The following is a 26,158-nucleotide window of genomic DNA, read 5'->3' on the forward strand; positions in this document are numbered from 1 at the left end:
ACAATGAAGCAGAAAGAAATAGAAAACCTGGCTGGGTGCAGTGGCTCACACCTGTAATCCCAGGAGTTCCAGATCAGCCTGGCCAACAAGGTGAAAGCTCCTCTCTAGTAAAAGTACAAAAGAATTAGCCAGGCATGGTGCTGCATGCCTGGAATCCCAACTACTCAGGAGACTGAGGCAGGAGAATCGCTTGAACCCGGGAGGTGGAAGTTGCAGTGAGCAGAGATCACGCCACTGCACTCCAGCCTGGGCAACAAAAGTGAGACTTTGTCTCAAAAAAAAAGAAAAGAAAAAGAAAAGAAAAGGAGGGGAGGGGAGGGGAGGGGGGACCTGAACAAACTAATAATGAGCAACAAGACTGAATTCATTAAAAAAAAAAAAAAAAAAAAAAAAAGTCTCCCAACAAAGAAAAGACCAGGACTGGATGGCCTTAGTGCTGAATTTTTCCAAACTTATAAAGACAAACTAACACCAATTCTTTTCAAACTATTCCAAAACAAACAAAAACAAAAACAAAACAAAACAAAACAAAAAAAAGACAAAGGGAAGAGAATTCTTTCTAACTCACTCTAAGAGGCCAGTATTATCCTGACACCTGAAACAGACAAGGACACAACAACAACAACAAAAACTACAGGCCAATGTGCCTGATGAACATAGATGCAAAAATCCTCAAAAAAATACTGGCAAACAAAGTCCAACAGCATATCAAAAAGATAATACACCATGATCAAGTGGGAAACATTCCAGAAATGTAAGGATGTGTTCAACAAATGCAAATCAATAAACGTGATACATCACATCAACAAAATGAAGAACAAAAACCATATGATCATCTCGACAAATGTAGAAAACCATTTTGATAAAATTCAATATTCCTTCATAACAACTCTGAACAAATTAGGTAATACAAGCCATAAACGACAAATGCACAGCTAACATCATACTGAATGGGCAAATGCTGAAAACTTTTCCTCTGAGAACTGGAAAAATATAAGAATGCCTATTCTTTCATGACTCTTATTCAATATATTGTTTATAGTCCTAGCCAAAGCAATTATGCAAGAGAAAGAAAGGGCATTCATACTGGAAAAGAAACCTAAAAATTCCAGCAAAATACTGTAGAATTGGTAAACAGATCCAGTGAAGTTACAAGGTACTAAAATCAACATACAAAAATCAGTCGTGTTTCTATATACCAATAACAAACAAGCTGAAAATGAAATAAAGAAGCCAATCTTGTTTATAATAGCTAAAAATAAAAGAAAAAAAGCCAAATACCTAAGAACAAATTTAACCAAGAAGGTGAAAGATGTCTACATTAAAAACTACAAAACACCGATAAAATAAATTGAAGAGCACATAAACAAATAAAGATATCCCATGTTAATGAATTGGAATAATATTGTTAAAATGACCATTACATCCAAAGCAATCTACATTTTCAATGTGATCCCTATCAAAATATCAGTGACTTTTTCACAGAAATAGAAAAAGAAATTCTAAAATTTGTATGCAACCACAAAAGACCTCAAATAACCAAAGAAATACTGAGCAAAAAGAACATAGTTTGAGGCATCACACCACATGACTTCAAAATATACTACAAGCTATAGTAATCAAAACAGCATGGTATTGGCATAAAAACAGACACAGAGACCAAGGGAACAGAATAGAGAACCCAGAAATAAATCCACGTATTTACGGCCAAATAATTTTCAACAAAGGTGTCAAGAACATAGATTAGGGAAAAGGAGAGCCTCTTCAATAAATGGTGGTAGGAAAACTGGATATCCATGTGCAGAAGAATAAAACTAGGTCCCTATCTTTCACTATATACAAAAGTCTACTCAAAATTGATTAAAGACTTAAATGTAAGCTCCCAAACTATAAACCTACTAGAAGAAAACATAGGGGAAATACATTAGGACATTGATCTGAGCAAAGATTTTATAGCATAGAATGATATTATCAAAAAGACAAAAAAAAAAAGATATCATCCTTATTTGGTAGCTTTGTAGCATATTTTCCAGTCAAGTACCATGTGCCTCCAGCTTTGTTCTTTTTGCTCAATATTGCTTTGGCTATTCAGGGTTCTTTTGTGGTTTCCTACAAATCTTAGGACTGCCTCTTCCATTTCTATGAAAAATGTCACTGTATTTTGATAGGGATTGCACTGAATGTATAGATCACTTTAGGTAGTATAGTCATTTTAACAATATTATAATTCTTCTAATCCATGAATATGGGATATCTTTTCATTTTATAGTTAAGGCTTCAACAGCAGAGGCAACAAAAGCAAACAGACAAATGGGACTATATCAAACTAAAAAGCTTTTGCACAGCAAAGGAAATAATCAAAATATTCAAGGAATTCAAAAACTCAACAGCAAAACAAAAAGAAAAACCCAAATAATCTGGTTTTAAAAATGATCAAAGGATCTGAATAAACATTTCTCAAAAGAAGATATACAAATGGCCAATGAGTATAGCAAAAAAATGCTCAATATCACTAATCATCAGAGAAATGCAAATCAAAACCACAGTAAGGCATCATCTCAGCCCAATGAGAATGGTATTATCAGACCAAAAAAAAAAAAAAAAAAAAAAAACCAAATTCCTGGCAAGGATGCAAAGAAAGAGGAATGCTAATTTACCATTGGTGCAAATGATCTAGCAATCCCACTGCTGGGTATTTACCCACAGAAAAGGAAATCAGTATATTGATGTGATAGCTGCACTCCCATGTTAACTGCAGCACTATTCACAATAGCCAAGATATGTAATCAACCTAAGTGTCCATTAACAGATTAATGGATAAATAAAATGTGGTACATATACACAGTGGAATACTATTCAGCCAGAAAAAAAAAATAAAATTCTGTCACTCATGGCAATATGGATAAGCCTGGATAATGTTATTTTAAGTCAGGCAAAGAAAGATAAATACCAGAGTTCTCACTCATGTGGGAGCTAAAAAAGCTGATGCATAAAAGCAGAGAGTAGAATAGTGGTTACTAGAGGTGGGGAAGGGTGGGGAGAGGGAGGAATAGGAAAAGGTTGGTTAACTGGATTCAAAATTACAGCTAGATAGGAGGAATAAGTTCTAGTGTTAGATAGCACTGTAGGGTGACTTTAAAATAACTAGAAGATACAACTATATGATCTTTGACAAACCTGATAAAAACAAGAAATGGGGAAAGGATTCCCTATTTAATAAATGGTGCTGGGAAAACTGGCTAGCCATATGTAGAAAGCTGAAACTGGATCCCTTCCTTATACCTTATACAAAAATTAATTCAAGATGGATTAAAGACTTAAATGTTAGACCTAAAACCATTAAAATCTTACAAGAAAACCTAGGCAATACCATTCAGGACATAGGCGTGGACAAGTACTTCATGTCTAAAACACCAAAAGCAATGGCAACAAAAGCCAAAATTGACAAATGGGATCTAATTAAAGAGCTTCTGCACAGCAAAAGAAACTACCATCAGAGTGAATAGGCAACCTACAGAATGGGAGAAAATTTTTGCAACCTACTCATCTGACAAAGGGCTAATATCCAGAATCTACAATGAACTCAAACAAATTTACAAGAAAAAAACAAACAACCCCATCAAAAAGTGGGTGAAGGACATGAACAGACACTTCTCAAAAGAAGACATTTATGCAGCCAAAAAACACATGAAGAAATGCTCATCATCACTGGCCATCAGAGAAATGCAAATCAAAACCACAATGAGATACCATCTCACACCAGTTAGAATGGCCATCATTAAAAAAGCAGGAAACAACAGGTGCTGGAGAGGATGTGGAGAAATAGGAACACTTTTACACTGTTGGTGGGACTGTAAACTAGTTCAACCATTGTGGAAGTCAGTGTGGCGATTCCTCAGGGATCTAGAACTAGAAATACCATTTGACCCAGCCATCCCATTACTGGGTATATACCCAAAGGACTATAAGTCCTGCTGCTATAAAGACACATGCATACGTATGTTTATTGCGGCACTATTCACAATAGCAAAGAGTTGGAACCAACCCAAATGTCCAACAACGATAGACTGGATTAAGAAAATGTGGCACATATACACCATGGAATACTATGCAGCCATAAAAAATGATGAGTTCATGTCCTTTGTAGGGACATGGATGAAACTGGAAAACATCATTCTCAGTAAACTATCGCAAGGACAAAAAACCAAACACCGCATGTTCTCACTCATAGGTGGGAATTGAACAATGAGATCTCATGGACACAGGAAGGGGAACATCACACTCTGGGGACTGTTGTGGGGTGGGGGGAGGGGGGAGGGACAGCGTTAGGAGATATACCTAATGCTAAATGATGAGTTAATGGGTGCAGCAAATCAACATGGCACATGGATAGATATGTAAGAAACCTGCACATTGTGCACATGTACCCTAAAACCTAAAGTATAATAAAAAAAAATAAAAAATAAAAAATAAAAAATAAAATTCATGATCATGGAAAAAATAAAATAACTAGAAGAGAGGATTTTGAATGTTCCCAACACAGAAAATAAATGTTTGAGGTAATGAATATGCTAATTACCCTGATTTGATCATTACACATTATATACAGGTAACAAAATACCACTCTTTACCTATTAATAAGTACAATTAAAATGAATTGCTAAACAGATACAGTGAAGAAAACAAAATGTATCAACTCAAAAGAAAAGAACAAAAAGAGAATGAATGACTAGCAAATAAGTGAAAAAGAGACAAATCTTGTTGGAAGAATAACTCTAAATAACTTATGCAGACACTCTGTCTTCAAGGAGATGAAGCAGTGAACTCCCCTCCCTTAACTATAGGGTGCACCCAGAGACTTCTTCCAAAGAGTACACAGAGAAAGGGGGAGAGGGAGTCAGTATGGAGTGAAGAATTCTGACAGAATGGACTCTTGATGTGATGAGATGAGTAGGACATGTTGCCTCTGTGGTCTCCCTCCAAAAACCTCGTGAGAAAATCATCAGACATCTCTCAACTGGGGGACTTTGTAAAAAATACCCAACTCCTCAAAACTGTCAAGGTCAACAAAACAAGGAAAGTCTGAGAAACTGTCACAGCTAAAAAGAGCTCAAAGAGACATGACAACTAACTAGTGTGGCATCTTGAATGGGATCCTGGGACAGAAAATGAACATCAGGTTAAAAAAGTTTTAAATCCAAATGAAGTATGGACCTTACTTAATAATGGACCAATTTTAGTTCATCATAAGGGTAACTAGATGCTAAATATATGAGAACTCTTTAGGCTATCTTCATAAGCCTTCTGTAAATCTAAAAGTGTTCTAAAATAACCTCTCAGGGAAAAGGCAATGGGAAAAGAGGTAGAGAACACTATCATTTTCACAGTATTGAGAATATTCTAGTTTTTAAGTTGGGAGGTAGGTTCATGGGCATTTGTTTTATTATTATGCCCCATAAGTACATAAATGACACCTACGTATTTTGTACCTATCAAATATCACAAATGGAAATTTTAAAAAGAAAGCATACAGGCCAAGCAGAAAGGGACAGTAAGAGTATTTCACTAGCTAGCACTTGCTAAACCTCCCCAAAATGCCAGTCAGCATGGCTATGCCCCTAGGCCTGCACTCTACTCCATCCAACTATATCACTCAGAGCTGGGGGTCTGAAATAAAGAATCAGCTCATTTGGGCTCTAATAAAAATAATGCCTATTTTAGGAAAGGTGGAAGCCTCAGAGAGATGGAGTGTGTGAACTCATACTAAGAGCTATGGTTTCTATTAAAAGATGACATTTCAGACAGTGGCCACTGGCTACAGCTGAAAAGATGAGTGAGTGATGGCCCTTCCCTGCAGAGAGCACACCTAATTTACTAAGAGGTCAACACAGCAGCATCCTATTTTGCTCCTACACCAGCCCCAAGGGGGAAGTGGTGACCTGCTCAAGATGTCATAGGTGATCAAAGACAAGCTGAGACCTCTTCCTGGGTCTCCTGGCCCCAGGGTTAGTGCTTGTGTGTCTAGATTCATGAAAATAGGTATTTCATTTGCAGTAGCTGCCATGATTTGCAGAGCCTTCTACCGTTTTCAGCCTTGTTTCTTAGACTTCAGAGTCGAGACAAAGTCATTACCTATCACATGCTTAAATTCTGCACTCCACACTGATCTGCGGTCTGTGAGTGTGCTGTCATGGGGCTTTAATTGTAGTATTCTTGTGGTCAGTGCCATTTTTTAAATTTGATCAACATTAATTACAGGTAAATTATTGTGAATTATAATTGTATATCAAAACAACAACAACAAAAATATGGTTAGGCCATATTGTTCCAAAGTAGGGAACAGGGAAATTCGTTGGCAAGAAAAACATTTTCAGCAATCTTGAATGGTGCCCAATTCTCCCTGGCCCCTCTCCTATTTCCATCTTCCTTTTATGACTTATTCATCTACTGCTATGTAAGCTTGCACACTTCTTAGATCCCAAACTACAAACTACTATAAAAAGAGGAAATGAGTTGATCATTCAACATTTTTTTCTTTTTAAAAAAGTTTAAATTTTTAATTTTGAGGTAAGTATAGGTTCACAGGAAATTCCAAAGAGTGTGCAGAGTGGTCCCTTGTGTTCTTCACCTTGTTCCTCCTAATGGTGACATTCTACATAACTACAGTAAAATATCGAAACCAGGAAACTGACATTAGTATAATGAGTATTATGGTTCTGTGATTTCATCATATGTGTAAACTCCTATAACCACCACACCAATCAAGACTATTTCATCATCACAGAAATCTCTGACATTATCCCTTGTATAGTCACACCCACCTCCCTTTCCGACAACTATCACCAACCCCTTGTAAACACTAATCTGCTCTCTATCTCTGTAATTTTGTCATTTTCAGAATGTTATATAAATGGAATCATACAATATGTGTGACCATTTGAGACTCTCGTTTTAAAGCAAAAAGAAGAAATTCTATTAAAAGATAGAAGACACTCTGTATGATTTCAATGCTTTGAAATTTGTTACTGTTTGTTTTTTGGCCCAGGACACGCCCTAACATGGCAAATGCTCTGTGGGCGCCTAAAAAGAATGTGTATTCTGCTACTGTTGGGTGGAGTGTTATAAATGTCAATTAGATAATATCAATTGATGGTGGTGAGTGTTCCTATAGCCTTGCTGACTTTCCGTGTACTTTCTGTGTGGTTGTTCTATCAACTGTTGAGAAGGGTATGGAGATCTTCAAGTATAATCATGAGTATGTCTGTTTCTCCTTGTAGTTCTAGCAGTTTTTACTTCTTATTTCACAGCTCTGTTGTTTGGTGCATGCATACTTAAGAATGCTATGTCAGCCAGGCATGGTGGCTTACACCTGTAAACCCAGCACTTTGGGAGGCCAAGGTGGGTAGATCATGAGGTCAGGAGATCATGACCATCCTGGCTAACATGATGAAACCCCATCTCTATTAAAAATACAAAAAATTAGCTGGGCGTGGTGGCGGGTGCCTGTAGTCCCAGCTACTCATGAGGCCCGAGGCAGGAGAATGGCATGAACATGGGAGGCAGAGCTTGCAGTGAGCCGAGATCGTGCCACTGCACTCCAGCCTGGGCAACAGAGCGAGACTCCGTCTCGAAAAAATAAAAATAAAAAAGAATACTATGTCTTCTTGATGAACACTCTTTTATGTCTCTGGTAACTCTCTACTTTTAAAAGTTCTTTATCTGATATTAATATAACAATTTCTGCTTTCTTTTGATTAGTATTTGCATAGTGTATCTTTTTCCATCCTTTTATTTTCAACATATATATACACACACATACATATATATACACATATATAAAATGTCTCTAAAATGTGCCAGGATAAGGCAGGGGAGCTAGGAAAGCTCCTCAGAGGAAAGGATATTTACTTGGTCAGAACTTGGAATTGAGAGAGAAGGATACTGTGAGGATAACTCAGTAATGACCCAAATCCAGGGGGCCTAGAACCCAAATCCAGAGCCCTTTACCATGCAATCCATTTGGAATTTGGCTCTAATTTGGGAATAAGAAATTTCTGCTTTATTACATTTTTGCATAAAAAACATAACCCATCAGGTATTCTATATATAAGTCTCTTTAAGTTTTTCATTCCTGAGAGAGTCACAATCACAGGCCTCCCAACTAACATATCATCCACACTACAAGCAAACTACCTGAGCAGAGAGAATTGGTCCTCTCAGGGTGGTGGGGTTAGGCTTTGTGTCCCCATCCAAATCTTATCTTGAATTGAATTGTAATCCCTATAATCCCCATGTGTTAACGGAGAGACCAGTGGAGGTAATTGAGTCATGGGGGCGGTTTCCCCCATGCTGTCTTGGTGATACTGAGTTCTCAGGAGATCTGATGGTTTTATAAGCAGCTCTTCCCCCTTTGCTCAGCACTTCTTCTTCCCACCCTGTGAAGAAGGTGCCTTGCTTCCCCTTCACCTTCTGCCACGATTAAGTTTCCTGAGGCCTCCCAGTTATGCTGAACTGTGAGTAAATTAAATCTCTTTCCTGTATAAATTACCCAGTCTTGGGTAGTTCTTTATTGTAGTAGGAAAACAGACTAATACACAGTATCAGCCTTCTAAGGGACGTGGACCATCCTGGCAATCTGCTCTAGAGTTATAAAGGATGTAATGCGATCACTTTGGTTAATCAGAATCTCCGTCAAGATCTAATGGAGTCAGGAACTCCAAACCTGACCGATCACCAGGACACTATGACCGCATAAGGAACTCCAGTCCTGAGGACTAGAGGGTCTGGTTATGTAACAAAACTCATTACAAAGGTTTTTGGGTTATACTGTAACTGACAGAGCAGAGTGCATATTTACTGTCTTCTGTAAAGTTACAAACATTTCCCATCCCTCTGTGCCTTGCTGGTGACCCAGATAATAGCTCTGCTGGGCAAAAATAAGGGCTCCGTCAAAAATATCTAATAAAACAAGAGAAATTATCATTCTCTGCTGTGTGATAACATGGACACTGCTATGTGATTTCTCTGCTGACCCTTTTTCAGGAACCCACCATTCCCGAAGCCAGAATCTCCAAAGTGGGAAACACAAGGTGTGGGAAGAAATTATTAGAGTTCCCATATCTGCTACGTTCTAAAGCGCTACAGTGCCCAGTGCTGCTTCCAATTTCTCCATTATATTTTGTTAAATTTCTGTGCATAAGACAAGTCTCCACTGAGGGTCAGCTCGCCTTAAGGATCAAAGATCAGAACTAGCAATAAGCACTAGTAATGGAATGGGATTTTTAAGATTACGATGAATTATCTCAGGTGTGAATACATGAAAACTCGCAAATGAAAGCCCTTAGAGTAGAAGGCCCCTTTAGGGAAGATCAGTGTAACAGCACAGATGCCCAGGTCCTGTCTGCCCACTAGAGATTAGTGGGGAGTGGACCCTGAGCATCCCAGGTCACCCCCAAGCATCTCAGGTGACCCCTATTACATTACAGCTGGTAGGCATGGACTCACAGAGCTCCAAAGCCTGGAGGGACAGGAAGAGGCAGGAGCCATGCCATGTCTATCTCCACTCAGTCCCCAAACACCTCATCGAGTGCCCACTCATCTCCCTCCATACCTGGTCCCACTCAGCCAGCAAATATGGGCAGCATCACTTGCCTGCAGCTTGGGGGAGTCCCTGCTGCTCTTTCCTGGAATTGAGACTCAGGTGGGAGATGGGCTCCTGATCTTACTGCAGTGGTGGAGAGGGCGACACTGGTGTCCCACAAACGCTGAGTATGTTTTCCCACTGAATTCTGTGGGGCATGGCAACCAGGTCTGTGTTACTGTCCTGCCTGTGCAGGACTGTCCTTAGAATTTCAAGTTCACGCACCCAACTTCATCTACCCTCTCCCTCCGTGTCACTGCCAAAGGAACCAAGGCCGCAAGTTAAAACCCAGCCATGAAAGCACAACACCCACACATGAGCACACCCCAGCGATTCCTCCAGAGACCTCTGTTCCAAGCACACGCCGCCGAGATGTGGTACTTAACCACTGGGAAAATGACCAATGTATTACAAAAACGTTACTGAATGAGCTCTTAGGTTGGAAGATACAGTTACATTTAGCTTCTTCCACAAGAGAGGCCTGCATCAGACCCAGGCTCCAGGCAGGGAAGATGGTCCTGTCTCTGGCTCCTGGAATCCCTGTCTTTCCCAAGTACTTCTGACCTTGGTCTTTGTGAACACAACAAAATCTTCAACATAACCTCTGGGTAAGATCATAAGTGGCATATCCCGGAAGGCACTAAATAAAACAAGTCTGACTGAGGAGTGACTGGGCTCTCACTGTCAGATCTGCTGCATTTCCCGCCCATTCTCTGTGAGCACTGTCAGGGGCCCAAGTAGAAAGCAGTATTCTATGGAAACGTGACATTTACGGACTGGGCATTCTGCTATGTGGTCAACAAAGGGAGGGGGCACTCACACATATGAAATAAGATAACAATCACAAGCAAAACCCAAAATGGAATGTTGGCAAAAAAGACAAGCAACTTAGAAAAACTACTAAAAACGTCAACTCTAAAGCCTCTCCCTGCGCCTGGCCACATCCCTGTAAGAGGCTACCTGAAGACACTCAAGAGGGACGTCATCATTGCAGACTCCTGACTTGGAGTTCATGCCGACCAGGGACTGCTCCAGACCACGGCTTGTTCACACTGTGACCTGGGTAGACCTTCACACAGGAAGGTCACGGAACAAGGCGTTTGATCAGGAAACAGCCAGAGCAGATTCATAATTAGGATCATCCTTACTTCTTGCAGGCAGCAATCAAGCTCGAATCTCACCAATTAAGTTGTCAGTGTGACTGTTGGTCAGGTGTGACTGTGAAAAGCTGAGAAGGCATATTTTACTTTCCAGGGAGATACAACGCCTGCCTCCATGACCACAGACCTGACAGGAAGGCCTGGGTACCTTCTGCCCCAACAAGCACTAAGGGTTATTCGTTTCCATCCAAAACTGGCATCTTGTTAATATACTGCTTGTTAACATGGTCCCAGAATTCATTCCCCCTAAACTGTGACCTCTTATGATCTGATTTATTCATAATGTTTTATAACCATTTTGACATCCTGGAGCCAGGACCATTTCTAAAGAAACCATTTCAACGTTAATTATAATAAAAGTCAACCGGAAAACTGATTCTGATAGGCAGAAATCTCAAACTCAAAATGCTTTCGGTGTGTCCAGTGAGGCACCCGCAGCACGGGAATGGGGAGCACAAGGGCACTGGGACACACTCCCCTCCCACACCCTCCACCAGACACGCCCAACTTGAATGACACTTCTGCAGTTCCTCATGTTCCCTTCAGTTCTGTACATCTCAGTGGTAATCCCAGAAAGTATTCTCCTACTGGAGCTTGTCTGTAATTACCTGTTCAAGGTACAGTTTACTAAAAGCCCTACAACACCCCCTCCATTGTGAAACACACACACACACACACACACACACACACACACAGAGCATGAGAGGATTTTTTGTTTTTCTGGAGGAAGTCAAGAAAAATTTCTCTCTGCTTTTCCTAGTTTGAGAACCTCAACTGCAGCAATGCACTCATTTCAAGCTCTGTGTGGCCTGTTTATTTAATGCTGTTCTCTTACATACATATCTGCCACATGGTTGGCCCAGGGCCTCTTAAGGACAAGGACAGAGTATCTGGAATCCAACATTCAGGTGTGAGACACAGGTCACCATCCAAAGCTGGGCCGTACTAGGCAAGGAAAGTAACCTCTCTGGGCTGATTTTCTTCTGTACAATTCAGGGGAGGAATATCCATATCACCTGGCATTAAAGAGAATTCATGAAAATTCCTTTGTAAATTCTAAGGTACAATTCAGAGAATCATTGAAAAATGACTGGAATGTTATGTGTTCAGTTTCTATCTAAGGAAAAGAAGGTCGAGGGGTACAGAATTGGCTTTTTTTTGTTTCTTCCGCTTTCTAGGAAGCCACACTGCTAGGGTGCATCAGCTATGACAGAAAAGAAAAAATGCTTGGCATAACGTTGATCACCACCACAACTAAGAGAAAACAATTATGTTATTGACTATGCAAGAACGTTAAATCACAATTTTATGATGTTTCGCCCTGAACAGGGGTGCTGTGGGAAGTGTCAGGGACCACACAAATGGCCTCAGCACACAGGAAGTGGCTGTTAATACAAAGTTCCCTGATCTGTACAGAGAACTTCTCTTGGCAGGTCTGATGTTAAGCTGGGGATCCCCAATACAAGGCGACTCTGAGCACCATCCTGGGCCTGCATGGGCAGAGCTGGAAGTCACAGGAGCTGCTAATCTGATCCTTGTGCTTCAGGAGCAGCAGAGGCCCTCGGGGGATTCAGGTTCCCAGCTCGTGCCCCCTTCTCAAACCTCCCAAAGTCTTCCTTCACACACCCTTACGTTTCCAAAGAGATTCTCCAAACTTGTACTTAGTTGCAGGAGATTTTTCTAGGGGAGAAAAAAACAAATCTCATGAAATTCCTGGTACAGTAAGAAAGAAAGGCTTTTTTGGGTCAGGAAATGGGAGCTCCCAGCCTGCTCTGCCACCTAGGAGCCCCGGCCAAGTCATTTAATCTCCCAGAGCCTCACATCTCAGTTTAAGGTAAGCACTTGGAGAATGGGTCATTACTATGTCACCACCATCATGTGTCAGAGACAGCAGCCCGGGAAGCAGAAGGAACGTGGGCTGGTAAGCAACAGACCTTCTGATTCCCGGGCTGCTGTTAATAGATGGGGACACAAAGCTGCAGGAGAGGTTAAGGGGACTCTCTAGAGTCACAGAGTTGAGCATGCACAGCTGTGGACAGTCTCCTTAACCTCTCCTGAGGCTTTGTGTCACCATCTATTAAATGGGGGCAATAACATCTGCATTTGTGACTAGAGATAATATACAAGCAGTGACAAGCCCTGTGCCGGGCACCTGCCAACGATGACCCCATAGATTACAGCTGCTTCCACTGACTGCACCGCCAGGGGCACTGTGGAATCAATGTGGCAAAATTTTTTCCCAGCAGCTGTCAATACTTACTGGGCAATTATTTAACCAATTACCACAGATTTATCCACAGCATTAAAGGCTGTGGCCATCTCTTTATATTCGGTACACTGTACAGAAGGAACAGTAAGTCCAAACTGCAGAGACTGTTCCCCCAGATCACCCAGGGGTCCAGTGTGCAGCAGAAGGAGGCTGAGATGGGCCCATCTATTTGGGCAGAAACTCCACAAGTGACTTCCAGGTATCAAGAGACCTCCAGAGCTACACCCTCAACAGAAGCTTTAGCCCTAAAAACTTAATGACTGAGCACTGGGCTTTGCGTGTAAAAAATCTTTCTAAATCTTTCTAAATAACCTGTTGGGGGCAAAGTCAGCTACCAGCAATCTCCAAAATACCAAACCACCAGGATATGATAAAAGTGAGTAGTAAATTCTAGATTACTTTTCCAAGTGTACATACCCTAGGAAAAATTGTTCTGAAATAAATTGAGGCTAATATGAAGTAGTAAACTTTAGTAGTTAAATATTACTGGATAGCGTTTCTATGGATGTAAGAGTGACAGGCTCGTTTCATCTTCTTGTGCTCACTGCTCAGTTAAACACAGCTGCTGCTGCTTCTATCACAGAATGGAAAAGATGTGTGTAGGCTCACTGCTGACATTTACACGCCGGATATGCACATCACCAACTGACTCGGTTTGTGAAATCCCATCCTGTTTACTTTACTCACACTTGAGTTGTGTCACCTAAGCCACTGTCCTTCCTATCCCACTACACCATCCTTCTGTCCCTTAGGACATGTCTGTCGTGAAAAAGCCTCCAAAAGCTTTTCAAAAATCAAACGAATCTGCAGCATAGCAGACAAGGCCCTTTGCATCCTCCGTCCCTAGTAATGAACGGCCAGCCTCCAACAATCAATTACGGTCCCTTTTCAAGTACACATGGGAAGAATTAAGTGCAGATTATGCATTTGCCAAAATGACAACTCTGGCAGCCTTCAGACTCTTCCTATGGTCTCCGCTCCCCAAAGAAGACAAGGTCAGAGCAGCAGAGTCCCAAGACTTTGTTCCTTAACTTCAATGGGGAGACCAGAAAACGGGGTAGGGAAATGCACCACGTGGAAATGGGCTGAGACATTACTCAGGCCCTCAGACACCGCCATCCTCCTCAAGCTGCTCTCAGCCCAGCCCCAGGCATGCAAACCTTGAAATAACTGGGAAATGCATCCAAGGCTGACATCCCGCTTATTGTTCTACCAGGCCAGCATTTCATATCTTTCTGACATGCCAAAGTGTATGGCTGACCGAGCTGTTGCTTTCCCTGTTGGCACTTCAAAGACCACCGACCAAATGGCAAATGCCTGGTCCCCAACCCAGTATTGTCTGAATGACCTGCAGTCTCCAGGAACCATGGCCCAGCTGGTCCAATCAGCCTGCCCTGTTCCAAGGAAACACATTATACCTCTGTACACATGTCTCCTCATTCTTTAAAACTTGTTCCCAACATAACATCTCCTGGCTTTTCCATATTGTGCCCTAAAGGGTCAGTTGGTCCCTGCCTCAGGTATTAGGGACTGGCTGTAAGAACCTCCACTACAGCAGTTAGCACAGTCCCAAACTGTCAGGGTCCCATCCCAAAAGGGCATGGGAAAAGGTGGCTGGGACTATATTTTATCTTTTTTTTTTTTTTTAACTGCTAAAACAGTCACTGCAAGAAAAATAGCCCAGAATACAGATGGGGTGTTCACAATAGATGTTTATTATATGAATGGCTACATCTCATGATTTTCCAAATGAACATTTTTCTAAACCACAGAAGTAAATTTTAATAGGTGAATCAAGGTTTTGTGTGGACCTTATAAACTTATGAAATAAAAGTAATCCTTTAAAATTAAGGGGTAGGTATTTTTGCAAGCCAGCCGGCTCTCATGGTCTCCATGTACCGTCTTGTGTACGTGGCACCATGTGCTGGGAGCTCCTGCAGACCGAGCTGCTGGGTGAGCATGCCACACTCCCCTGCCTCACCACCTTCTGAACCAGCACCAACAACAGCTTCAGGTTTGCTAATGTCACTGATGATCAAGACACACCAAGAGATTCCATAGTCCAACATGATAGTTTCAAGATTACTTTAAAACAATCTGCAAATAATAGAAGCAAATTAAGTTTTTTTATACAAATGTCCACTTTAATATTCTCATTTGTTCTTCATACAACCAGGAGACATATCATACCACCTAAAAGTTGGACACCAAAACTAATTTAGGTTATCCTTTGATTAAAATTTGGTTTGCTTTCATACTTGGTTTAACAATCTTTGTTCTTTTGTTAAATATACCATGTTGGAAATATGTATTTCTTATAAGCTCATAGTAAGATGTATAGGAAAAATCTTACAGTATAAAGAATAAAATCTTTCTTTTTATATATATATATTTTTATTATACTTTAAGTTGTAGGGTACATGTGCACAACGTGCAGGTTTGTTACATATGTATACATGTGCCATGTTGGTGTGCTGCACCCATTAACTCATCATTTACATTAGATATATCTCCTAATGCTATCCCCCCGCCCCACAACAGGCCCCAGTGTGTGATGTTCCCCTTCCTGTGTCCAAGTGTTCTCATTGTTCAATTCCCACCTATGAGTGAGAACATGCGGTGTTTGGTTTTTTGTCCTTGAGTTAGTTTGCTGAGAATGATGGTTTCCAGTTTCATCCATGTCCCTACAAAAGACATGAACTCATCACTTTTTATGGCTGCATAGTACTCCATGGTGTTTATGTGCCAAATTTTCTTAATCCAGTCTATCATTGTTGGACATTTGGGTTGGTTCCAAGTCTTTGCTATTGTGAGTAGTGCCGCAATAAACATACGTGTGCATGTGTCTTTATAGTAGCATGATTTATATTCCTTTGGGTATATACCCAGTAATGGGATGGCTGGGTCAAATGGTATTTCTAGTTCTAGATCCCTGAGGAATCGCCACACTCTCTTCCACAATGGTTGAACTAATTTACAGTCCCACCAACAGTGTAAAAGTGTTCCTATTTCTCCACATCCTCTCCAGCACCTGTTGTTTCCTGACTTTTTAATGACCGCCATTCTAACTGGTGTGAGATAGTATCTCATTGTGGTTTTGATTTGCATTTCTCTGATGGCCAGTGATGATGAGCATTTTCTCATGTGACTGTTGGCTGCATAAATGTCTTGAGAAGTGTCTGTTCATATCCTTCGCCCACTTTTTGATGGTTTTTTTTTTTCTTGTAAATTTGTTTGAGCAAATTAAAGTTTTTAAGGAAAGCTAGTGTTATTCTTGCAGTTCATTCTGAGACAAAAGCTCTGGAGGTGAAAATGTATCTTCTCATACAGCACTTCTTACTGCCCAGCCAGAAACAGAACACTGGATTAACTGGACCACCAAACAGCAATTCATATTTTAAGTGAAACGTCTCAAGCTGTTAGGGCTAAGAAATATTTTTGTTACACAGTGACATGTTTTTGTCTGATACCTGTGGTGACAGCACCACTGGGTCCCAGAATCCACATGCTGCATCAGTTATGATTTTATTGTAACATACACAAGTAGGTTTTTCATATGAACAGGTAAAACCTGCCTAAGAATCCTTCAACTGTCTGCATCTCATTTGATATAGGTTTTTTTTTTTTTTGAGACCAAGTCTTGCTGTGTTGCCCAGGCTGGAGTGCAGTGGTGTGATCTTGGCTCACTGCAACCTCTGCCTCCCAGGTTCAAGTAATTCTCCTGCCTCAGCCTCCCGAGTAGCTGAGACTACATGTGCATGCCACCATGCCCAGCTATCCTTTGATGTAGATTTATCTTCTCAGCGTCAAAGCTGGAATCCAACCTTTCCTAGACTGAAAGCACCAGAAAAGTGTTTATTTATCCTTATACTCCCTGTCCCATACACAGTACAGGGGACCAGGATTTGTTATGGATTCAAGAGTCAGTACATATCTGAGTGTGGAGGTACCTGTACCATCTTACAGGTTGTAGGTGTCTACCATCCTGCTTCCTGGCTACATACTCAGAACCATCACACACTAAAGCAGGAACAGACATAATCTAATTTTTTCCCTCATTGAAAGCTTAAATTTAATATGATTCAACAAATCAAGGCTACACTGACTGATATTTTACTAGACTTACTGTCCAAATTAAGCATTTGAGGCAAAAAGCTGCAACTTCTGTTTTAAGCAGAAAACTGCAGACTTACCTTTGGCACACAGTTGAGAGGTGACTGGCAAAACGCACAACTCTTCAAAACGATGACGTTTTCAGCTAATTACACGTCTGAAGTTACAAAACTGCAGGGATTTCTCCAAATTCTCAAAGCCAGCAGAGAATTATAATCTGGGACGTCACTTGTATACAAGGAACACATGAAATCTAAAAAGAAAGAAGCATATATTAGGTCTGCTTGCTTGATTTTAAGTAACCACTTTTAAAAATAACTGGTTATTTACTTGCCTAAAACCAATGTGGTTTTTTTTTTATTATTATTTTTTTTATTTTTTTTGAGACAGGGTCTCCTCTGTCACCCAGGCTGGAGTGTGGTTGTTCGACCTTGCCTCACTGCAACTTGCGCCTCCTGAGCTCAAGTGATCCTCCTGCCTAAGCCTCCCCATTAGCTGGGACCACAGGCATGTGCCACCACCCCTGGCTAATTTTATGTATTTTGAAACCAATGTTTTAAATATATCCCAGAATAAAGCTGCTCTGTGCCTAAAGACCTCCATCAACGCACATGTCCTCCCTCTTCCCACCTTTCATTCCCTGGGCAAGCTCTGACACTCAGGTGGGGAGGGCCAACCACACATCTGGTGAACAGCAGGTGGAAGGAGGTGATGGGGTGTGGGGGGACAGCCAGCCCACAATCAAGGGACCTCAGCTCCCAGTCCCTTCCAGACTTCCTCCTCCCAATGATCCCCACCTTTAAAAGCCTCCCAGAAATAAAAGGGAGTCTGCCAATTGGAAAGGTGGCCAGTTTGGGAGTCTAATGAGGGAGAAGGGTTACAAAGGGCATGGATATTGTTTAGAGACTCGTTCCTCTCTTTGAGGTCTGTTGCACCAGCCATTTATTAAGAAGCCACCAACTGGACCCATAGCCTTGAGCTAAAAAGCACTCCTGCTTTCAAGACTTCTGAGATGAACACTCCAAGACTAGAAGGAAGTTAAGATGAGAGGCGTCTGACAAAGGTGACCAGCGCCCCCCTGGTTGTGGAGAGCTGGCTGCTGCGTTATGTTCACTGCACTTGGTAAATATTTTCAGTCCTTGACTAACGTTTTCGAGGGGACCCTGGAGCACTCTGTGGACTTCAAGTGAGTTCACTGACATTTTTAATTACATTTCAAACCCAATGGGGATCTGTCTTGACAGTTCACTCAGAGAAGATCTATTAATTCATCCCTAGCATGATTATGACCCAAAATGTTAAATACCCCATAGAAAAATCGAATTCTATTTTAGTCAAAGAGAAGAAGATAATTCAAATACAGCTATCATAAAAATGTTATAAGGCAAGTTCATAAATTTTGATTTGAAAATTAATTCCTTTTTATGTATTCTCTAGCATTATTTTAAAGGCCGCATCATTTTAATATATATATAATTTAAGGCAAGGAAAAGGTGGTGGCCAAACATAATGGGAATACATCTTTGGGCAAGATGTTCAAACGTATACTAGGCAGATTGCCCTTCTCTCTGTTAAGTGTTTATAATAAAATGACAGGTCCTCTCGAAATGCAAGTATTGGAATCTGAACTCAGTTCTTGACCAAGAGTTCTTGTTTCTCATGCTGACACCACTGAAGAAAGCCATCAACACAGGGCGATGTGCTGGGCACCATGCCCCAAACACTACCTCTGTATGTGTCATTTTCAGGGGCTATTATAAACGTAAGTTGTATTGTTAAGATTTTAATTGGGAAGTGAATTTGCCCAGAGTCCGCCTTCCACAGGCAAATGCAAGGAATTGTTTATGTGGTTGTTTGGGCTGTCCAAACACAGGCCTCCTCCTGTGTGCCCTGTGTCTCATGAGTAATATGATTTAATCCTTCTGATACACTGCCAGGATGGATTCTAATGCCCAAATTTACAGAGGAGTTTACTTTCTCAGGGACACTAAAGGTTTTTCCCAACCGACTGGAGAGTGAGGAATCCCTCAGGCCTTGGACTCCGGATGAGTGGGCTTTGCACATCTCTAATCTCTCCTGAATGTGAACAGAGGAGAGTCTCCTTATGCCAACAGCAAACCAAAAGCCTGAGCAGCTTCTCTGCCGGACCCCGCAAAACAACAATGAGCTGGATTTAGAACTTGAGTCCTTTGATACTAGGCACAGTGGGCAAGTCAGAATACGGCCTCTCCAAGCACAATCAGTAAAGGAAAAGCCAGACAGAACGGGGCAGGACTTGAACTAATCCAGCAGTTCCAACAAAAGTGAGGCTACTGAAAATCCATTGAAAGGTGCCAGTGGCCATCTGGGATTCAAGTGTAAAACGTGAAGGTTGCATGCAATGTTTTCCTTGAGAAAAGCATTCCACTGACAAACTGTCAATGTGTTAAGTGTACACCCTAAGTAGAATAAAACATGGTGATCAACATCTCTCCCTGGGTTTAAATGAAGACTGCCCAAGTTTAACATGGGGCTCTTAGCTTATTCAAAACCTGTGTTAAGGAAGAACATTTCAAAGCAGGTCTTAATTATAATCGGTGATCGAAATCCATCGGGAAAGTACACACTTTTGTGCAAAAAAACAGTATCAGCCTGAAAGATAAACACCTGTAAGGTCACTTGGACTGTAGAAGGCCCTCACCAAAGGATTCAAGGATTTTCTACAGCCAGCTTCAAGACAGGAATATATAGAAGGGGTGTGTGCTTTTCTCTAAAAGTACTTCACTAGCACTACATGCATCTCCCTTTAGAAACAAAAAAAGGAGGGAGAGCTGGAAGGCAATTAACACTGACACCGTACGTATCTCTTCATTTTAATTTGGATCCTTAATACTACAAAATTTTACAATTGCAAAATCCAAGGGATTATCTGAATTCTCTGTAACCTTAAAATTTGCTTTTTTTCCACTAAAGCCACAACCCAGGGTTTTCCAGTGTTTTCAGCAGCACTTGGCTGCAGTGTTAGGCGAGTGTGCTGAGCACTGCCAGGCCACACTACTTGCCCCAGGCGCAGGGCCAGGCAGTGAGACTCCCCCCTGCAAGCAGTCGTGGCCGATTCTGCACCCCCAATGCCTGCATGGTGCCGGCGCAGTGTCTTCTGCTGCACCTGGGCTGGTTTCCTCCAACTATCAGCATCTGAGAGGGAAGTCCAGTGATGAGGTCCCCGACTAAGGCAACTCCAGAGGAGCAGTTCAGGGTTAAGAAGAGAGTTATGAGCCTTGTTCTGATGACAGCCCAAGGCTGTGAGCTTTGCCGGCATAATACTGCTGGGTGCTGTCACTCAACCTGTTTTTGAGGTGGCCTATTTGTCCAGAAAACTGAAGTCACCAAGAGGCTAAAGTCAGCCTTCAGGAGGCTCAGGGAATCCCTCCTCTCCCACTCTCCAACTGATAGAAACAGTGACAGGCTGGGAGAAGAACATGCTCTGATCCCAGTGAGACACTCGCCGTGGCTTCACCTTAGCATCAGCTACAAGAATCGTCACAGCAACCCTGGGAGATACATCTTATCATTCAGCCCAGGAACCACACGACCAGATGTCCCACAACCAGAATTTGAATGCACACTTGTCTGATTTTAAAGCCAGAGTGCTCTTTCTCCTGACAAAGATCACCACGAAAGGGCTAGAACCTTGACAGTCACATTTTGCAAATCGCATCCGCTGCTGCCATCTGTCTGGGGTATCTGCCACACTGGGTGGCCGGCTCCAACCTCTCAAATCAGCTAGGAACCATGTCAGGCTACGTCAAGAAGCAAGCCCATGAATGTACACACACCAAGTTTGTTTTCAACGGTACTGCTTCTCTTAGATGTTAGCACAGGAGAAAAAAAAAAAAAAAAAAGCCTTGTTGAATAGTGTCACCTGGCTAGGTCAGTAATGAGCAGATCTTGGACTCGGGTGTGTATCATAACCAAATCTAATCTGTGTTACACATGGAAAGAACCACTCCAGATCCCTAGTCTGTAGCCAGGGCTAAGGCAATTGTCCTTTTCCTTTTATTTAAAAAGAAAAACAAAAAAGCATAGGATTAGCATAGGCCTCGGAGCTCTCAAATGCCTTGTCTTGCCCTTCCTCCTCCCTCCCTGACCAGGGAGGCCCAGCAAAGGCCTGCAAGCGGATCTCCAGTTCAGAGTACGGAGGCGGCAGTGCCAGCCCAACACAGCACGGGGTCAGCGCTGTCTGGGGGAATTCTGGCAGAGCTAGCTATATTTCATTCCTAGTGAACCACTTGGAAGAGAACCTTATTCAAGTGGGAAAAGGCTGGTTTCAGATACTGAACAAAGCTACACAAGTTTCTTTGAGTGGTTTGGCTAAAGTTCAACCCATGTGGACTGATACTGAGCAGCTTAGATGTGTTTATCAATCCGAAACTCAAAGGCGTCCAAGGAGATGACCTCAGCTGTCTCTTAATCATCCAGTACACAGTGGTTTCCAGGCAGGGTTGAGAAACAGCTGAAGTAGCTTCAAAAAGCCTCACTACAATTAGATTTTTTACTCACAATAAAGCTGTCCTGAAAAGTAAAAATATCAAGGTTTTCTGCACTGGGCTGAAATTATATCAATTCCATATATTAGTGCTGGTTAGCAGGTTAATTAGAAGTTGGTTAATGAAAACACGAGGGAAAAAAACAGAACTAATTTCTAATTCTCTAGAAAGCCAAAGAGTGGCCAAGGCGGGTGTTTGCAGGAGAAAGGTGACTGATCAGAGTTTAAGGTCTGTCAGTTCTAGGTTCGGGAATAATGATTTCTGCCTTCAAATACTCCAGGAAACAGCAAGCAGTAGGTCAATTGATGTGCCGAACCCCTATTAACCTTAATAAGGGAGGCACCAGGTTCAAGAGGCTGAAGAGACCCAGAGCCAGCCAGGGTTTTATTGGGGCTTACACAGAAGGGAGAGAGTCCAGTGGCAGCGGGCTGGACAGGAGACCCGCACCCGCCTGCAAGCATCATGCAATTCATGTAGCATTTTCACTTAACACACTCCCTGACCAAGGACCTCCACCTGGCATCCTTCATGCAACCCAAAACTCAGGGCCTCAATCACACCTGTTCCACGAGACAAGCTGCAGGGACTCAGATGCTCCTTAAAGACAAGGACTGAATCTCCAGGCTGGCAACTTCTGGATTCCCTAGCTAGGAACACACATTCAGGTGCGTCTGCCACACAAGGTCATTCTAAGGGTCTGCTTCAGTTATTGCTGTCAGGTGCGTTACCCTACATCATCCATATATAATGAGACGCAAAACACAAGCCAGAAAAGGAAGCAATAAGGCCATGGGTCAGGATGGCAGGGCTGTAGGCCTGACTCGGCCACCAAATGCCTCTCTGTTCCCTCATCTACCACCCCAGACACTCAATTCCAATCCTATATCTTTGGGACATTTGGGAATGGACATTATCAAAAATTGATGATGTGGTGCCAAAAATGTATCAAAGCTTACTAATAGAAGAAAGCCATAATGCAAATCTCTTTTTTTTTTTTTTTTTTTTTGAGATGGAGTCTCACTCTGTCACCAGGCTGGACTGCAGTGGTGCAATCTCGGCTCACTGCAACCTCTGCCTCCTGGGTTCAAGTGATTCTCCTACCTCAGCCTACCGAGTAGCTGGGACTACAGGCGTGCCCCACCACACCCAGCTAATTTTTTGTATTTTTAGTAGAGATGGGGTTTCACCATGTTGGCCAGGATGGTCTCGATCTCTTGACCTTGTGATCCGCCCACCTTGGCCTCACAAAGTGCTGAGATTACAGGCATGAGCCACCGCGCCCGGCCCATAATGCAAATCGTAATATAAATTTAAGTTTTACAGTCTGCTGCGTAAAAATTCTAACATATATGAATTTGATTAGTGACAAATTTTGTAAATTTGTGACAAGGTTTGTAAAGGGTTTTCTTGATATATGTAATGCTAGCCTCTTAAATCCAGCAGAATTCCATTCTCTGAAAGGTCTGCCCAGGTGTTTCTCTAAGGTTTTTCCTCTAGTCCAAACTGCTAGTTGTCTTTGTAATCAGCATAAAAACCTTGCTATACATCTCAGTGCCATAACTAGACAATTTAATTACATATTGGCTTTTTAACAGGTTCACCAGCATTTTATTAAGCATGCACAGGATTCAGCCATTGTCTATGTAGTGACAACACCAGTAAAAAGCATGCCGACAAAAATAAACTGTAAATACTAAAAGGCACTACCGAATAAAAACTGTGCAAACCCCCCTTTTTATGAAGGAAGGAAAGAGGGAGGAAGGAGTGAGGGGTCAGGGAAGCAAATCCTGTTTTTCTCCCTCTCCCTCCCCCTACTGCCAGCTTGCTTGTGTGCTCGCTCGCTCGCTCTCTCTCTCACACACACACACACACACACACATTTTGTTTTTTTTTTTCAAATAGCATCTTGAGAAGCAAGCCAGAAAGTGAGACACAACTATTGTTAACACATTTAGGAAGTAGAATCGGGGGTGAGAAGGGTTAATTTCTATAACATCTGAACTTTTATAATATGTTTTACTTTGGTAATTAAGCACAGCTTCAGATAAAATTCCACACTCCTTTCCCCGTTTCTATCACTGCATCCTCTGCTGAGGCCCAGGAATGAAGAGTGGGGATGTGTGTGCTCTTCCTCCCTTCCTCTCAGCCCCGGCCCTGTCACTGAGCAAGTCCTCAGCACCCACTCTCCTTTCAGGCCCGTTCTGTCATCACAGCCCTCCACTACTAACACGGTCCACTCGCTCCCTTCCCTGCCTGCCCTCTCCCCCTCAGTTTTGGGGACTGCCTTCCTCTTCTTCTAGCAGTGCTCAGTGGGTGAGGTAAGATCTCTCATTCAAGAAGTTCTTCAAAAGCCCCTCCTCCAGGAAAACCTCCTGGGTGGCTCCATGGACAGTTAAACACTCTTTCCTCCAGATTCCCTTAGCACCTTATACAGTACTCATTACTCTGTGAATAAGTACTTACATGGTACCGATTACACCATGAAGTGCATCCCATCTACTATGGGCTAAATTGTGTCCTTGCCCTACCTCCAAAAAAATTTATATGTTGAAGTCTCAACCCCCAGTACTTCAGAAGGTGACAGTGAAAAGGTCTTTAAAGAGGTGGTTAAAATGAATCAGGGACCCTAATCCAATAGGGCTGCTGACTTATTAAGAGAGGAAGAGATACCAGGAGGGCGTGCACGTTGAAAAGACCTTATGAAAACACAGCAAGAAGGCATCTGTCTGCAAGCTCTGGAGAGAGGCCCCAGAAGAAACCAACCCTGCTGAGGCCTTGCTCTTGGACTTCCAGCCTTCAGAACTGTGAGAGAATAAATTGCTGTGTAAGCCCCTCAGTCTGCGATACTTTCCCATGGCAGCCCGGGACTTTTGTGAGACTCAACCATACATATGTGTCACGACATATGACATACACAACCGGAACTTGAGAAACCTTGTGTGAGCAAATGCAAGGATGAGCGAATTGAAAGAACTCGAGGTCAAAACCACCAGGTGACCCACACTTTACCTACCAGGCATCTCCTCTTGCACACCAGAAAGGAACTGATTCTCCCATTTTCAACACCTATTCATTCTTCAAAACCCAGTTTAAGCACTCAGGCTAGCTTCCTGGGCCAAGCTCCTGCATCACACTGTAACATAGCCATGCCATTTTGCATTTGAATTGTGATGTTTCACTACATGCAAAAATACTTTCTCATCCAATCTCAACAATTATACATGCAGTCACACCCCAGCCCTCACAAGATGGCTACAGCAAATCACAAGCAAAAAATTAGTTTGCCCATAAACACTTTAGTGCTTATCACCAACAGATAAGCACAATTCCAGTATCACACCCCACATCATAACCACTTCTTTAATATAAAGCTCATATCTCATTAGTGTCCTGATTTTCCTGTCTCATAAGTGACTTTCTATAGCTGACTTACTTGAATCAGGATCCAAGTCATGTCCACAAATTACAATTTGTCTCTTAAGCCACTTGAAGTCGATTTTATTTTAATGACAATGCATTGTGGACACTGGGTGATCTGCCCTGCAGTCACGTGGCACTCCGTCCCTCTGGTGTTTTTCACGTGCTCCCCAGCCCTGCCATTTGTAGTAAACTGGCAGTTACTCCTGGGGGCTCCTTCGATGAGAGATCCTTTCTGAAGAACGGAGAACCAGCACTGACTACGTGCTTTGCACTGAGAACCACCCGATTAATCCGTGATTTAGTAAATGAAACAAGTTAGAGGTGCTAATGTATCAGGGAGTCCAGCCCTTGTCCTTAGTTCTTTCCAGGCTCTCATTTTCAAATGGGATTTTCTACAGGGTCCATGGCCCTTTTGAAGCCTTTCCAGAAGAAAGGAAGCCTCATTCTACTTTTCCAACTGGGATAAGGTATATGAAAATTTAAGGCTGAAAGTTACAAAATCATCTTAAGCATTGAATGATGTCATGTTCTTTTCTTAAGAAACAAAGAGGCCAGGCGCAGTGGCTCACGCCTGTAATCCCACCATTTTGGGAGGCTGAGGTGGGTGGATCACAAGGTCAGATCAAGACCATCCTGGCCAACATGGTGAAACCCCGTCTCTACTAAAAATACAAAAATTAGGTGGGCATAGTGGCATACACCTGTAGTCCCAGCTACTCAAGAGGCTGAGGCAGGAGAATGGCTTGAACCCGGGAGGCGGAAGTTCAAGTGAGCTGAGATCGCACCACTACACTCCAGCCTGGCAACAGAGTGAGACTTCGTCACAGACAGAGAGAGAGACAGAGAGAGAGATAGAGGGGAGGGAGGGAGGGAGGGAGGAAGGAAGGAAGGAAAAAAGAAAAGAGAAAAGAAAAGGAGAGAGGTTGAAAAAAACAACTACCTTGTGGGTCAGATCAGCCTCCGCAGGGGCTCAAGGGCTGCCCGGCATGACTCCACCAACTCCAGGAGGCTGGTGTCACTGATGGTCAAT

The 26,158-nt window shown here is 42.3% G+C and overlaps 1 protein-coding gene across 5 annotated transcripts in view; it reads right to left on the bottom strand.

The window, feature by feature from the left end:
* Positions 1–26,158, bottom strand: part of NCK2 (NCK adaptor protein 2) — a 152,128-nt gene that overhangs the window by 62,465 nt on the left and 63,505 nt on the right. For all 5 annotated transcript variants that reach the window (XM_030827358.1, XM_030827360.1, XM_030827356.1 and 2 more), the window contains one exon: positions 17,263–17,435. The gene's annotated coding sequence lies outside the window, so the exon portion shown is untranslated. The remainder of the gene's footprint in view (positions 1–17,262; positions 17,436–26,158) is intronic.

Source organism: Nomascus leucogenys, chromosome 14 (genome assembly GCF_006542625.1).
Source record: "Nomascus leucogenys isolate Asia chromosome 14, Asia_NLE_v1, whole genome shotgun sequence".
Taxonomy (NCBI): Eukaryota; Metazoa; Chordata; class Mammalia; order Primates; family Hylobatidae; genus Nomascus; species Nomascus leucogenys.